The sequence below is a fragment of the Notolepis coatsorum genome, assembly GCF_963971535.1.
Source record: "Notolepis coatsorum genome assembly, chromosome: 7".
Lineage (NCBI taxonomy): Eukaryota > Metazoa > Chordata > Actinopteri > Aulopiformes > Paralepididae > Notolepis > Notolepis coatsorum.
In genome coordinates this window covers 97,873,812-97,888,575 of record NC_140171.1, presented here as the reverse complement: position 1 = coordinate 97,888,575, position 14,764 = coordinate 97,873,812, and the positions used below count along the sequence as shown (strand labels likewise).

General features: G+C 41.5%; 1 long non-coding RNA gene across 1 annotated transcript; it reads left to right on the top strand.

Annotated features, from left to right (window-relative positions):
- The first annotated feature begins 5,337 nt into the window (after positions 1-5,337).
- LOC311231995 lies at positions 5,338-14,450 on the top strand. Its single transcript, XR_014619899.1, has 7 exons — positions 5,338-5,429; positions 6,311-6,340; positions 6,512-6,566; positions 6,815-6,899; positions 7,338-7,411; positions 9,101-9,226; positions 13,716-14,450. It is a non-coding gene; the product is annotated as an uncharacterized lncRNA (long non-coding RNA).
- Positions 14,451-14,764: the final 314 nt, after the last annotated feature.

The window sequence follows — 14,764 nt, the reverse complement described above, 5'->3', positions numbered from 1 at the left end:
AGATGTGCAGTTCATCAAGACCGAGTTGGCTGAGGGCAACATATCTGGTGGGACCAGGGGACACGCGGTGGCCACCACAACCACTATGCTCCCCTTCCAGCTGCCAATCGCCAGTGAACAAGACTTCAATGAGGCAGAATCATTACTGATGGAGCAATCAGTCCGTCAAAAGATGGTAATTTATTGAACTGCATTCATTTATCAAATGTAGATAGTTTCAGTGTGGTCTTGTTCAGGGGAAAAATGTGTTTAGCACTTTCTAGTTCAAAACGTGTTAGAGCTTGTATATCTGCTATTTATGAAACGTTTTGAAATTGTTCAAATATACCGTTTACATATGGACAGGAGGGTTAATGTGGTTAAACCTAATGACTGGCATGGGCTGGAATATCAGTGCATGCATAAAGTGTGTGTATAAACAAGTTGGTTGCTCTGTGTTCATAAAATAAACGTTATGCTGTTTCTAACGCAGGGCCTTCATTTTCTTCTCTCTGATTTAGATTTCTCGTCTGGCTTTGGTAGGAGGCACCAATTCAGAGAACCTGATCAGACTGATGTTGAAAACTGCTATGACAAACGCCCTGGCCAGTGGGTTCAACTGGGCTGGAAAGAAAGACAAGCGTTGTTCAGAAAGCAAGAAGCCATTCAAGCACACCACACTACAAGCCTGCATGTTTGGTGAGCTTCCTCCCCTGCAAACTACTTCATAGGTTAAGTTTAGGTAGTGCGGTGGTGATGCTGGTGATGCTGGTGATTCAGAATATAATTATGCTGTTGCAAATGGAAATGGAAATGGTGAGCTTTAGAGGTGCATGGATACACATTGTATTGCGATTGCTTAATTCTCTTTCCTGTCCAGTCTAACTGGATGCTGACTGTAGCTTGTTACTGTAGACCTACAGAGTGAGTAATTGAGTGATTAAAAAAAATCGCACTCGTGTGAAGTGAGGGCCGGGTGCTCTTATCATCGTACATCATCTCACCCACCTCTCTTCCTCCCTTTTTTATTTTTGTGTCTATCAGCTGCTGCTCGACAGTTTGACCCCAAGCTGACCGACCAGGACTACAGCGAAACTGTCAAGAAGTGGCTTCGTTATGCGCCAGACCGGGAGGGAGGCATCTCAAGGAACCGAAGTGACCCAAACTTAAGTCAAGCGAACCAGAGTCAAACTTAGGGTACCCCAGCACAGCACAGCACACCACACACTGTTTCCCTGGTTCATACAGTACAAGGAATTACCCTGGCATCTACTTGAATGACTTATGCTGCTTCAGCCTGTTCTTGGAACCGAAGTGACCCAAACTTAATTGTCAAGCGAACCAGAGTCAAACTTAGGGTACCCCAGCACAGCACAGCTACCCCAGCACAGCACAGCACACACTGTTTCCCTGGTTCATACAGTACAAGGAATTACCCTGATGGACACTGTTCTTCCATGGACGGCATCTACTTGAATATGCTGCTTCAGCCTGTTCTTGGAACCGAAGTGACCCAAACTTAATTGTCAAGCGAACCAGAGTCAAACTTGGGGTACCCCAGCACACTGTTTCCCTGGTTCATACAGTACAAGGAATTACCCTGGACACTGTTCTTCCATGGACGGCATCTACTTGAATGACTTATGCTTCAGCCTGTTCTTGCAGTGTTTATTTTTTTAATTTTTAATTTTAACCTTTATTTACCCAGGGTAGGTTCGCTGAGCACAGATGCTCTTTTTCAGCTACGCCCTGCTTCACATTCACAGAGTTCCATTCACACCTGGGAGCTGCCCAGGCCTAACAAAATTAATAGTTGGTTTCAGGTTGCCGACCGACCCTGCCGATTTAGGTGCGACCCAATATATTTTATGAGTTTTTAGAAAAAATTATAAAAAAAAAAAAAAAAAACGTTTTTTTTTTTTTTTTTAATAAAGTTTCATAGAAATCTTAGTCAAACATTTAGTATTATGGATATTAAACATGCTGGCAGAGTACATGCATCCATGTTGTTGTGAACATTTTAATTAAATAAAGAAATTCCCTATCCATAGTCGCCGTGGGAAAGAATAAAATAAAAAAATTAAATAAAATAAATTCCCTACCTACCCATGGCCAAACTGACAACCAACCTGAAACCAACTATTAATTTTGTTAGGCCCCAGTACAACCACAGTCTGACACTGTTGGCCACTGAGCAACTCCACTGGAGCAGTTGGGGGTTTAGTGCCTTGCTCAAGGGCACTTCAGCGGTTGGTGTTAAGGGTATGGGAGAGAGTTATATGGGAGAGAGTTATAGAAACATTAGGGGTGTAACGGTACACAAAATCCACGGTTCGGTACGTACCTCGGTTTTGAAGACACGGTTCGGTATTATTTTCGGTACAGTGGGGGGGGGGGGGGGGGGGGGTAATCCAAAAAAAATTGCTTTTCATTTATCTATTTATTTAACTGTATTAAACAATATAAAACGAATTGGCCATAATTGACTGAGCAAACTAATGCTTACTGCTGTAACCTACTAATAACACTTAAGTAAATCTGAAGATTATTATATAGCAGATGCCTTGGAGGATAAGTCGTGGACAACTGTAGATCATCTAAGCTCCACTGTGTTTAAATTCAAATCCTATGCCATTGTTTATATTTAACCCTTGTGTCTGAAAACTAAAATATTGTACTCTTATTAGGGGACTAAATTGAAAAACTCCATAAAAAGATTATGTTGAAATAATTTCCCACTTTCTTTTCCATAAATATTTTATTCAACTTCAGCCCTGATCATAACCATTTTTTATATTATTTTTGTAATGAAATACTCCCACTTTTCTGAAAAGAGTTGTTAAATATGACAAAAAAAAGAATATGTGGTGGTTATGATCGGGCTGAAATAAACAATTTATGAAGAGTAAAAAAAAAAATACAAGATAATTAAAAGATTATGCCACATATTATGTTGGCTCATCACTGCAAAGTTATCAAACAAATACGAATCTGATCAGACACAAGGGTTAAGTTGTTGTTCCCTTTCTAATTTCCTCAAACATCTAGTCTAGTTAATGTTAATGTGTCTAGTTATTTGACAATTGATGCTTTTTGTTGGACATTTCAGTCAGTAGTGAGCTCATACTTTGAGCTCATAAGTTTATAGTTAAAATGATTGCAATCTTGTCTTCGTTGTGCATGAATGCGTGTGCTCACCACACACAATATGTGTGTCACTATTCTGGCAGTGGCTATATTGTTAATGAAAGCCTGTTTGTTTTTTGTAAAAAAAACATGGTCATATAAGAATTTTATTATTATTTATTTAACAATAGTGTGTTTAACAGCAGGAAAAAAAACATGTAATGTTATGATGTATACATATCAGCAGCAATATTTTAATGTAAAATGTACATTAATCAGTATTGATTCCTTAACTTTACAAGTTACAAGTAGATGTACAAGTTACAAATGTACAAGTAGAGTACCATTTAGATTATGGTTGAATAAACATTGATGTCTAACATTGATTCAATATAAAATCAACTAAAATGTGCATGTAGATTACCATTTAGATTATGGTTGAATAAACATTGATGTCTAACATTGATTCAATATAAAATCAACTAAAATGTGCATGTATATTACCATTTAGATGATGGTTGAATCAACATTGATATAGTATCAGCTATGGTTGACACCTAACGTTGATTCAACGTTAGGGTCATAGACAACGATCTATATAATTTAGATGTCAGGCTTCAACATAGATTCAATATTTCTGCTGAACCCTATTTCAACGTTGATTCACTCATTTTTTGCTATCTGGGATAGCTTAGCACAAGGGCTGGAAGCAGTATAGGGACCAGCTAGCATATAGCTTAGCATAAGGGCTGGAAGCAGTAGGGAGCAGCTAGCTATAGCTTAGCACAAGGGCTGGAAGCAGTATAGGGACCAGCTAGCTATAGCTTAGCACAAGGGCTGGAAGCAGTATAGGGACCAGCTAGCCTATAGCTTAGCACAAGGGCTGGAAGCAGTAGGGAGCAGCTAGCTATAGCTTAGCACAAGGGCTGGAAGCAGTATAGGGACCAGCTAGCCTATAGCTTAGCATAAGGGCTGGAAGCAGTAGGGAGCAGCTAGCTATAGCTTAGCACAAGGGCTGGAAGCAGTATAGGGACCAGCTAGCCTATAGCTTAGCACAAGGGCTGGAAGCAGTAGGGAGCAGCTAGCTATAGCTTAGCACAAGGGCTGGAAGCAGTATAGGGACCAGCTAGATATAGCTTAGCACAAGGGCTGGAAGCAGTATAGGGACCAGCTAGCCTATAGCTTAGCACAAGGGCTGGAAGCAGTAGGGAGCAGCTAGCTATAGCTTAGCACAAGGGCTGGAAGCAGTATAGGGACCAGCTAGCCTATAGCTTAGCACAAGGGCTGGAAGCAGTAGGGAGCAGCTAGCTATATAGCTTAGCACAAGGGCTGGAAGCAGTAGGGAGCAGCTAGCTATAGCTTAGCACAAGGGCTGGAAGCAAGCAACTATAGCCTATAGTTTAGCACAAGGACTGGAAGTAGGGAGCAGCTAGCGCTCTGTAAAAAAATTAACTCTGACGCACAGAGATGAAATTGATGAAATTGAATTGGGTGATGGTGTTGGAGGTCTGACCCCCCACCCTGACCGCCTGGGGTCTTTCACTCAGAAAGTCCAGTACCCAGGCGCTCAGGGCGGAGCTCAGACCCAGCTCGATCAGCTTGTCCACCAGTCTGGTGATGGGGACTATGGTGTTGAACGCTGAGCTGTATGAACAACAGTCTCACATAGCCCCCCTTCTGACGGTCAAGGTGAGAGAGGGTGCTGTGCAGTACCTGGGAGACCGCGTCGTCAGTGGACCTGTTTGTCCTGTATGCAAATTGCATAGGGTCCATATCACTGGGGAGGGAAGCACAAATGTGGTCCTTGACCAGCCTCTCGAAACATTTCATGACCACAGAGGTGAGTGCCACCGGTCTGTAGTAATAACTGTGAATTGAACTTGCATTGCTGCACTATAGTCCATCCGTTGCAAGTCAACGCCCCCCCCCCCCCCCTCCATCCATTAACTCAACTGGACTGTCACTGTAATATTTATGTACAGTTGTACAGTGTCCCCCACCCACCCCTCCTACCCAACCCCCCCACCCACCCAACCACCTCCAATGTACAGTCAGATTGGTTCTTTTTGGTTGAGGTTGAAAAAGCTATGTTGATTCAATATTTAATTACAGATACCATTTCAACATTTGAAAAACTGTCGTTGAATCAATTTAGTAGATTCCCCCTCCCCTCCTCCCCCTCCCCTCCCCTTCGAGAGGGTATAGTCCTAAGCAACTCGCGAGACCTAGAAGATCTCACGGGACTTGAGGTATTCAAACACTTTGGCGCGATGGATGGTGTCTTCACTGACTGGCTTGACAAATAGTCTGAGCCAAACTCCTTGGTAAGTCATTGACAATATTATGTATTAGGCCATTCACATACCATAATCTTGCTGTCATCGTTTGACTACATGCTACTTTGTGAATTATTACTGTGGTGGCAACTAGTAGGCTAGAACGAAGCTTGTTAGCATTATTAGCTAACATGCTGGTATACTTAACTGGTAAGTGAGTTCTTATGGGAATAGTATGATTCCGTTCAGATACCATCACCGGGCTGTTATCGTTTGACTAAATGTTATCTCTGTGCCGTGGCAAATAGTTTGGAGCTTGTTTGAGCAAATAGTGATGCATATTATTATAGCTACTAACGTTAGCTAGCTAGCATGCTAGCTAACGTTATTCTGCCATTTTGTTTCGTGATTAAAATGTACGTTTTTAATAGTTACATAAGCATTGTTGTAACTAGTGTTAACAAATACTTTATTATAGTTCAATTGTGTTAAACTTGGGACACAGCCATGGCTCTATTTTATTTCGTTTTGTATGTGAGGCATTTTAGCTTGCAGTTGTTGTGTTGCATTGTGGGTCTTCAGCAGAAAGTAATCCCTTGCTGAGGGTAAGATGGTTTTCTGTCTGCTCAGACTCAGAATACTTAATTAACATGATCTGTGCTTCATAAAAAACAGATATTATTTATCTGGTTTTGGTTATTTTGCACAGTAAATACTTATTCAGGCCTACCTGCAATTCAGAATTTAATCCAGCAGGGCGGCAGTGATGTTCATTCTGCCTTTTGTTATATATAAAAAATGGGGCTTTGAAAGACTGACATATTTGAACTTCTAGCTCCTGCTACTCTAAACATATATATATATAATATACACAGTCTTGATAAATTGCATACAAGGTTTTTTGAATATTTTGATCGTCTTCTTTTTAGAATTCGCTGGCAATCATCGCCGCTATCAAGGTGAGTTAACTAACACATTCTCAAATCATGTTTTGTTTTTACCACCAGACATGCGCTAGGTATATGGAGCTAGGTACACTTGCTACTGTAGGTTATATGGTGCTCATTGATAACTACTTTGATGGTGCTTATTTTTTCCTTATTTTGTTAATTATGTTGCTCTTTCTCTAGGAATGCCAATGTATAACTCCAGCCCCTATTACCACACTGCCATTGATTCAGCTCAGTAAGTATTATCTTTCAATTCAATATTGTCTGTCTCTCTCACCCCACTTCAAACTTCACACCTTTATCTGTGTTTTCATCTCTGTCTTTCTGTCTCTCTCACCTCGACCCCCTCCACTTCACACAACACCTACATTGCCAAAGCCTTTGTCATTTGATGACACAGCAGTGCTATGTCTGTCTCTCCCTCTATCTCCGTCTCCCTCTCTCACTGGCATAACATTTTTATTGTCGTATTCAATATTTCAGAGATTCTTCGCCAGAGGAACTTGAAGCCATTCCTGAATTACCACCAGAGACCAGCAGTTGCACGCAGGCAGAGACTGCCTGTAGCGTGAGTTGAATTTTATACACAAGTTCACTGGTGTTTATTCTTATATAAAACGTCTCTAAAGACGTATGTTTACCTTTGCATTGATTGGCGGATTTTTTACTGAAGACATTGGATCTTTCCTGCTCTCCCATCCAAGTCCCAGGTTGTAATGACGTAATCATGACACTTGGTTGATTTTGAGTAGACAATTACTCGTTGCATCTGGGCTCATAGTCATAGCCATATAGGAATGACCGCTACACCGTCGCGCCAATAGCGGCCGAGGGAGGGAGAGTTAAGCGATTTCTTTGTCATTCAGACAGATTCTCCTATCTGCACCTATCTGACACGTATAGCCACTGATGGTGGAGAAGTGCTGTCCAATTAGCCATTTGGGGGAAATTCAGGCATAAAATAATATTCTGTTGTGTGTCACTGTCAAACAATCCAATATTTCAGAGATTCTTCACCAGTTGCGGGAAGTATGTCACCACCTGAAGACGCAGACCACCACCTGAAGCCCATGTAGAATTGTGAGTTGAATTTTATACATGATAGATCAGTGGTTCTCAAACTTTTTACACCAAGTACCACCTGAGAATGTAGCTGGCTCTCCAAGTACCACCATATGACCGGTGTTAAAATACAGTCTATTCAGCTATGCACAGTTCACGCAGGAGGCAAATGTATTCCTAATACCATTATTTATTGTTAACTTTTGTCAGACACAGCCACAATGTACAAAGGGATAGCACTAGAACTAGCAAACGCGTCCACACAACTCATACAATGCAAGGGCATTGAGAACATAATAACTAACATTCTCACATAGCAAGTGAGAAAATTAAGAACAACTGTATTTCAGCAAATGTACTTAATCTCTATCTCTCTCTCTCTCTCTCTCTCTCTCTCACACAGCAAGCAATTGTCCATCATTCTCTCTCTCTCTCTCTCTCTCTCTCTCACACACACACACGCACACACACACACACAATTATTTTGTTACAAAAACTTAATTTCCTGCATTCTGGTGCAGGACTTTTTGAAATTTTACCCTTTAAATGCCAGTTTGTGTGATGGCATCACAAATTATTGTTAAAATAAACACACTGAATGAATGAATGAAAATGAATGAATGAATGAATGAATGAAAACTTTATTTAACAGATTGCAGAATGGGTACAATACAGTACGGCTCAATACATACAATTGTTAAGGGGATGCAGACCTGAGAAAGACGTTTGTCTTGTTTCCATCAGGGTCCCCCATTTTCAATTCATATTTCATATTTCATATTTCATATTTTACACAAAGTAAAATATGTTCAATAGGATACAGGCCATGTGAGCGGATCGGAGCGTGAGCGGCGCGGGGCGCGGAGCGGGCTGTTTTGACGTGAGCGAGGAGTGGGTTTTAAAATGAGTCGGCGCGACGTCCGGAGCGAGAGTTCTCCTCCGCTCCAATCCACTCCAGGCCGCTCACAGTGGTTTAACACTGTTGATGTAATATATACATGCAGTACAATGCCAAAGCAACAGATGGCGATGTACAAACATGAAGGCCATTTTCAACCAATGAGAAGGGTTCAGGCTTCGTCACTGTAGAGACGCCCACCATAGATATCTATGACGCCCACACTCACTCCTGTTAAAAAAAGTATCGACGCCATTGTTGTTGACGTTAGCTTACATGCTAACGTTAATGGCAGCGACCATAGCATTGTGGCTCGGCTAGCCTATCATCGCTTAATAGAACTAGTGAATGGATAAACAACGTTATTTAACATTGCAGAATGGCTACAATTACAATGCGGCTCAATACAAACAATTGTTAAGGGGCCCAGGGGGTGTAGACTGTTGTAGTTTGAGCTCATTTACACCATGCTCCAAAAAAGAAAAAGAAAAACTGCCGAGCGATCTGGCGCGGGGCGCGGGGAGCGGGGAGCGCTCGATTCAAGGTGAGTGGGGAGCGAGCGGAGAGCGACTTGGGAGCGGGGTCAACATGAGCGATTAGCGGAGCGGACCAAGCTTTAAAGAGCGAAGAGCGGATTTCTCGGCCGCGCCGATCCGCTCACGTGGCCTGATAGGATAGGAGCCCCGCATTTAGTGATCTAGGAGGCAAGTATTTTGTAATAAGATCAGATAGATAGAGCAATCACAAAATAAAGAAATGAGGCTCATCGTGCTCACAAGCCACTGTCTAAAGTCTAATTGTGTTCTCAGAGGGATGACACTGGTGATCTACACCTCTACCAGAGGCCAGCAGCCAGAGGGGGACCCTGCTGACCACAAGGCCATCTGAATCATCCTATGCTGAATTGACATGGATGGCATCTCCCTTAAGCTGATGTGAGTATAACTTCCATGTACAAACACAAACACACCCACTCTATCTATATCTCTCTTCTAGGACATGTCATCATCATCAAACCTTTATTTAATTCTTGGGAGAACAGTAGGGTTGTAAAAAAAAGTGTAAACATCTTCAAATCATTATTAACACATCCACGCTGTAAAGGGTTATTGCCCGCCATGCTTTGACCGCCAGATCTCGCGAGTAGGGTCGAGCTGCAGACTCGGAGCCTCGATCCAGATTGGAACTTCCGCTCTGAGCCTCGGTCCAGATTGGAACTTCCGCCCTGCCACAGGACTATTACTCCTGTGACAGGGCAATGCGCTGATTGGCGGAAAGTACGGAAGTATCTCGAAGTACGTCTGACGTATCTCGAATTACGTCTGACGTTTCTCTACGTTAGCGAACATTAAACGTTGTATTCATAAAATAATATAAATTCAGCAGCATGGGGAGGGCCGGGGGGAGGGGAGGTACAGGTAGTAGAAGACATAGAGGTACAGGTCACATAATTATAGTACAGTGGAGAAGTAAAAATAGAATAAAAAGGCAGTGGAAACAATATACAATATTATTAACTCTAATAATAACACGCCTCGCGGGCTCATTATAATACGAGAGCCGTGGGTCTGCATTGTATAGAGCGGATCCCCCGGCCGTATTCAAGCGCTGGAGCGCTTTGCGATGGATCAAACTGTATTAATATAGTAGTAATAATAGTAGTTGGCTAGTTGTGCGCTTCTGGCCACCTCCCGCAGTGCGCGCATACACACATACTGTCTGTAGCCTATACAGTACGTGCAAAATTAGTTGTCAAGAGCCAATCGCACAGGTTGCCTCATCTCATCTGGCTCTGCAAATAGATCTAGAGTCTGAATATCATATATAGCCTGCTGATGATCTCTCTCTCTCTCTCTCTCTCTCTCTCTCTCTCTCTCTCTCTCTCTCTCTCTCTCTCTCTCTCTCTCTCTCGTCTCAAATCCATTCTGAGAACGGAATGCAGTGCCCGGGACGAGGGTCTTGATTGATTGATTGATTGATTGATTGATTGATTGATTGATTGAAAATTGTATTAACAGATCATGTTGGACCTACAAAACAGTACAGTACTGTTTCTCATTCCTGTACTGTTGTTTATACTCTGCTCCTGTGTTGTAACCCAACCCCCTCCAATGTACAGTAAATGACCAAGTATGGTTTTGTCAATATTCCAATGTACAGTTTTGCTTGTACAGTTGTACAGTGTCCCCCACCCACCCACCCCTCCTACCCGACCCCCCCCCCCTCAAGGCGAAAGTCTTTCTCTGGTCTGCATCCCCTTAACAATTGTGTGTATTGAGCTGTACTGTACTGTACCCATTCTGCAATCTGTTAATAAAATGTTCAATCAAGAATGGAGTGATTGACAGTGTCAAAGGCCTTTTGTAGGTCCAGCATGATCTGTTAATACAATTTTCAATCAATCAATCAATCAATCAATCAATCAAGACCCGCGTCGCAGGCACTGCATTCCGTTCTCAGAATGGATTTGAGAGAGATCATCAGCAGGCTATATATGATATTCAGACTCTAGATCTATTTGCAGAGCCAGATGAGATGAGGCAACCTGTGCGATTGGCTCTTGACAACTAATTTTGCACGTACTGTATAGGCTACAGACAGTATGTGTGTATGCGCGCACTGCGGGAGGTGGCCAGAAGCGCGCAACTAGCCAACTACTATTATTACTACTATATTAATACAGTTTTATCCATGGCAAAGCGCTCCAGCGCTTGAATACGGCCGGGGGATCCGCTCTATACAATGCAGACCCACGGCTCTCGTATTATAATGAGCCCGCGAGGCGTGTTATTATTAGAGTTAATAATATTGTATATTGTTTCCACTGCCTTTTTATTCTATTTTTACTTCTCCACTGTACTATAACTATGTCTTCTACTACCTGTACCTCCCCTCCCCCCGGCCCTCCCCATGCTGCTGAATTTATATTATTTTATGAATACAACGTTTAATGTTCGCTAACGTAGAGAAACGTCAGATGTAATTCGAGATACGTCAGACGTACTTCGAGATACTTCCGTACTTTCCGCCAATCAGCGCATTGCCCTGTCACAGGAGTAATAGTCCTGTGGCAGGGCGGAAGTTCCAATCTGGACCGAGGCTCCGAGTCTGCAGCTGGACCCTATTGGATCTCGCTGTACAGCGTTATTGAGATCAATATTGAATTTTTTCGCCATGGCATTCAAAATTCATATATACACCCATGGCCGCCTAGTTATAGTTGAAAGTGGGGGTGCAAGATTCTTTTTTATTCTTTTATTTTTATTTAATTTTTTTTACATTTAATGAACACCTGTATGTGCAATTTCCTGCAATATAGAGCCTTCAATCTTGACCAAAATAAAGCTGCTCTTTTCACTATAAAACTCAGTTTATATTGCAGTATGATAGCTAGAATAATAATAACTTCACTGCGAGGGCTCTTTTAGCTAACGCTAGCTAGGCACGTATGATAGCCAATTACTATTATAATAATAATAATAATAACTTTCCCATCCTCCCAAAGCCCCTCCGGCCCCGTTCACATCCGCAGCGGCAGTACCAACAACAACAACAATTAATTGACGCTATCAATAGCCCCAGTGAGCGCGGCGGCTGGCTGAATGAATGAATGAAAACTTTATTTAACAGATTTCAGAATGGGTACAATACAGTACGGCTCAATACACACAATTGTTAAGGTGATGCAGACCAGAGAAAGACGTTTGTCTTGTTTACATCAGGGTCCATACTAGCCCCTTTCGTGACTGTGCTGCACCGAGTGAATCCACAGTCACTTGCTCCTCAATGGGAAACCAACCTAGATTTACCCTGAAGGACTGGTTCTGGCCGAACGTTCGTTATACAAGTATCACAGAGACATTACAAATGTGCTCACAGTTGCACGAGGGTTTCGGACAGAGATACGGGATGGTGCGCAGGCGCTGTGATCACCCAACGGCGGAAATAATGCCGCTTTGAGCAGTTTATAAAAAAATATTAAAAATATTTATTAGCAACGCCGAGCTTTCAAACCATCCCGTATCTCTGTCCGAACATATACAGAAATAAATACAGTAAAAACATACATGACATCATGACATTTATGGCATAGGGACATACATGACATACAGGTATATACTGTAGTACTGTTACATTTGTGACATATACGATATGCAAATAATATACAGTACTGTTACCCAGAGATCCTAACAGAAAATATTATATATATATGATGGGGATGAGACTGTACATTAGGAGGAGGGGGGGGGGGTGGACATTTACGGTGGCCAGTTTCGAATTGCAGTCTCCCGTAGGTGCTCTTTAAGAGCGGTTTTGAATGTGGGCAGGGGTAAAGTGGGTTTTAGGAGTGAGGTTAAGCAGTAGTCTGACCAGTTTGTTTTGTGATGTTTGTAATCTTGTTTTTAGTGCCTTTGAGGTGCTTTGGTACCATGAGGTGCAGGCATAGTCGTAGTACCCTTGAATGAGTACTGAGAGTACCCATGATTTTTGCCATTTTGTTATCGTGAAATTGGTATTAAATTTAATTCTGATAGGCATTAAAAAGTCTTAAAGCCTTAAATCTGACTGGGCTAAACCCTGGTTATTTTCAGCCCAATTTATTCATTTCACTGCAAACCATCTGATCAATATATCACCCATACTACATAAAGCATTTACTGACGATCACATAATTATAAACGCCGCCCCCCCCCCCCTTTCCTCCGTGCATGATGACGCATAACGTATACGATCATATACAGTTGAATTTTTTAATATAGCGTGTCTAGGGAATAAACGGCAATCGATGCATTTAGGTCTATAACTCACGTTCTAGGAATTACTACAGGAAATGATAAAACATACTTATATTCTAGAAGGTATTTTTGTATTTTTGTATGAATGAAAAAGTATAACGTTCCTACATCCTGAACAATAGATAATCGATGTTGAATGCAGGCATTAAAGTGTTCCGTCTCAAGACGGATTTCCGTCAATTTGATTGGGGAGATCCGTCAATTTGATTCGCAGTCTAACGGAATTGACTACCTGGTATAATATGATTTGTAGATGCATACAGATTGAAACAAAATTGAGCCAATCAGAGGCGCCAAATATCATGAAAAGGGAATTTTTTCTACCGAGGCGGCGCCAAGCAGTCATCACTCAGGGACTCGAGTGGTTGCAGCTGGAGGCTATTGGGCGAGTGACATTTGCGAGGTCTGTCCGCCACATGGCAGGGTAACAAAATAGTTGTGTCCCCTGCTGTGGTTGTGAGTATAGTATACGTTTATTAGCTTAACTCCGTAGCAACATCACACAGGTGTATCTGTAGACAGTCTCCTCCCCACCGTATATATCTTTTTTCCTACCACCCACCCCCTCCTAATGTACAGTCCCGGACTTTCCAGTGAATCATAGTGTCCTTTTTTTTCATTTTCCCAGATGCACCATGCACCAAGGATCCAGCTGATTACTGCCAATCTGGAGGATTGTTCCTTATCTGCTCTTCACTTGTGCCACTGATTCATTGACCTTTTGTGGTGTGGTATGTTTTGATTTTTACTTAGTAATACACTGTATAGTTGGGATTCTGAATTAAACAGTATAATGTTCACATATATTATGGAGCCCCCAGGGGTCGGGAGAATATTGTGGAAAACAATATAAAACTGAAATGGTAAAGCTAAAAAACTGTAGACCTGACCACAACCCCCTCGGTTCAACAGCACAATATGTTGCTTTCTCCGCTTTTAAAAGTTGAAATCATCTGATGACATTGAAGGGATAGTTCAGAATTGTGGACATAAAGTTTAATTTACTACTTGGCCATTATGTTATGTTCAATGGACTGCACTTATATAGCAATAGCGCTTTTATCCAAAGCGCGTATGGCCTCTCATTCACCTATTCACACACATTCACACACCAATGGTGGCAGCTGCCATGCATATTGATCCATAAATAGTGTTTAGATTGTACTTCTATAGGTTTTTAACTTTACATACTGTATTTAAACATTATATTTGAACAAACACTGCAAGCTAAAGTTTTAAATCATTTGAATCTGTTTTATACAGCACACTTGCTTCCAAAATAAAGCAGTTTTACAATCCTGATCGTTTGTTAACACGTGAAGCTTTTTGTTTCTAACAATCTGTACAATAAAAGTGTTTCTCTGCTGAACTTTGAGTTCTGTCACTTTATTGAAGGAGTTTGATTGTAATAATTGAGGAAAAACCTGTGAAATAACAGTGTTTCACTGCTGAACTTTAAGTTCTGTCACTTAATTGAAGGAGTTTGATTGTAATAATTATGGGAAAACCTGTAAAATAACAGTGTTTCACTGCTGAACTTTAAGTTCTGTCACTTTATTGAAGGAGTTTGATTGTAATAATTGAGGAAAAACCTGTGAAATAACAGTGTTTCACTGCTGAACTTTAAGTTCTGTCACTTTATTGAAGGAGTTTGATCGTAATAATTTAGGAAAAATC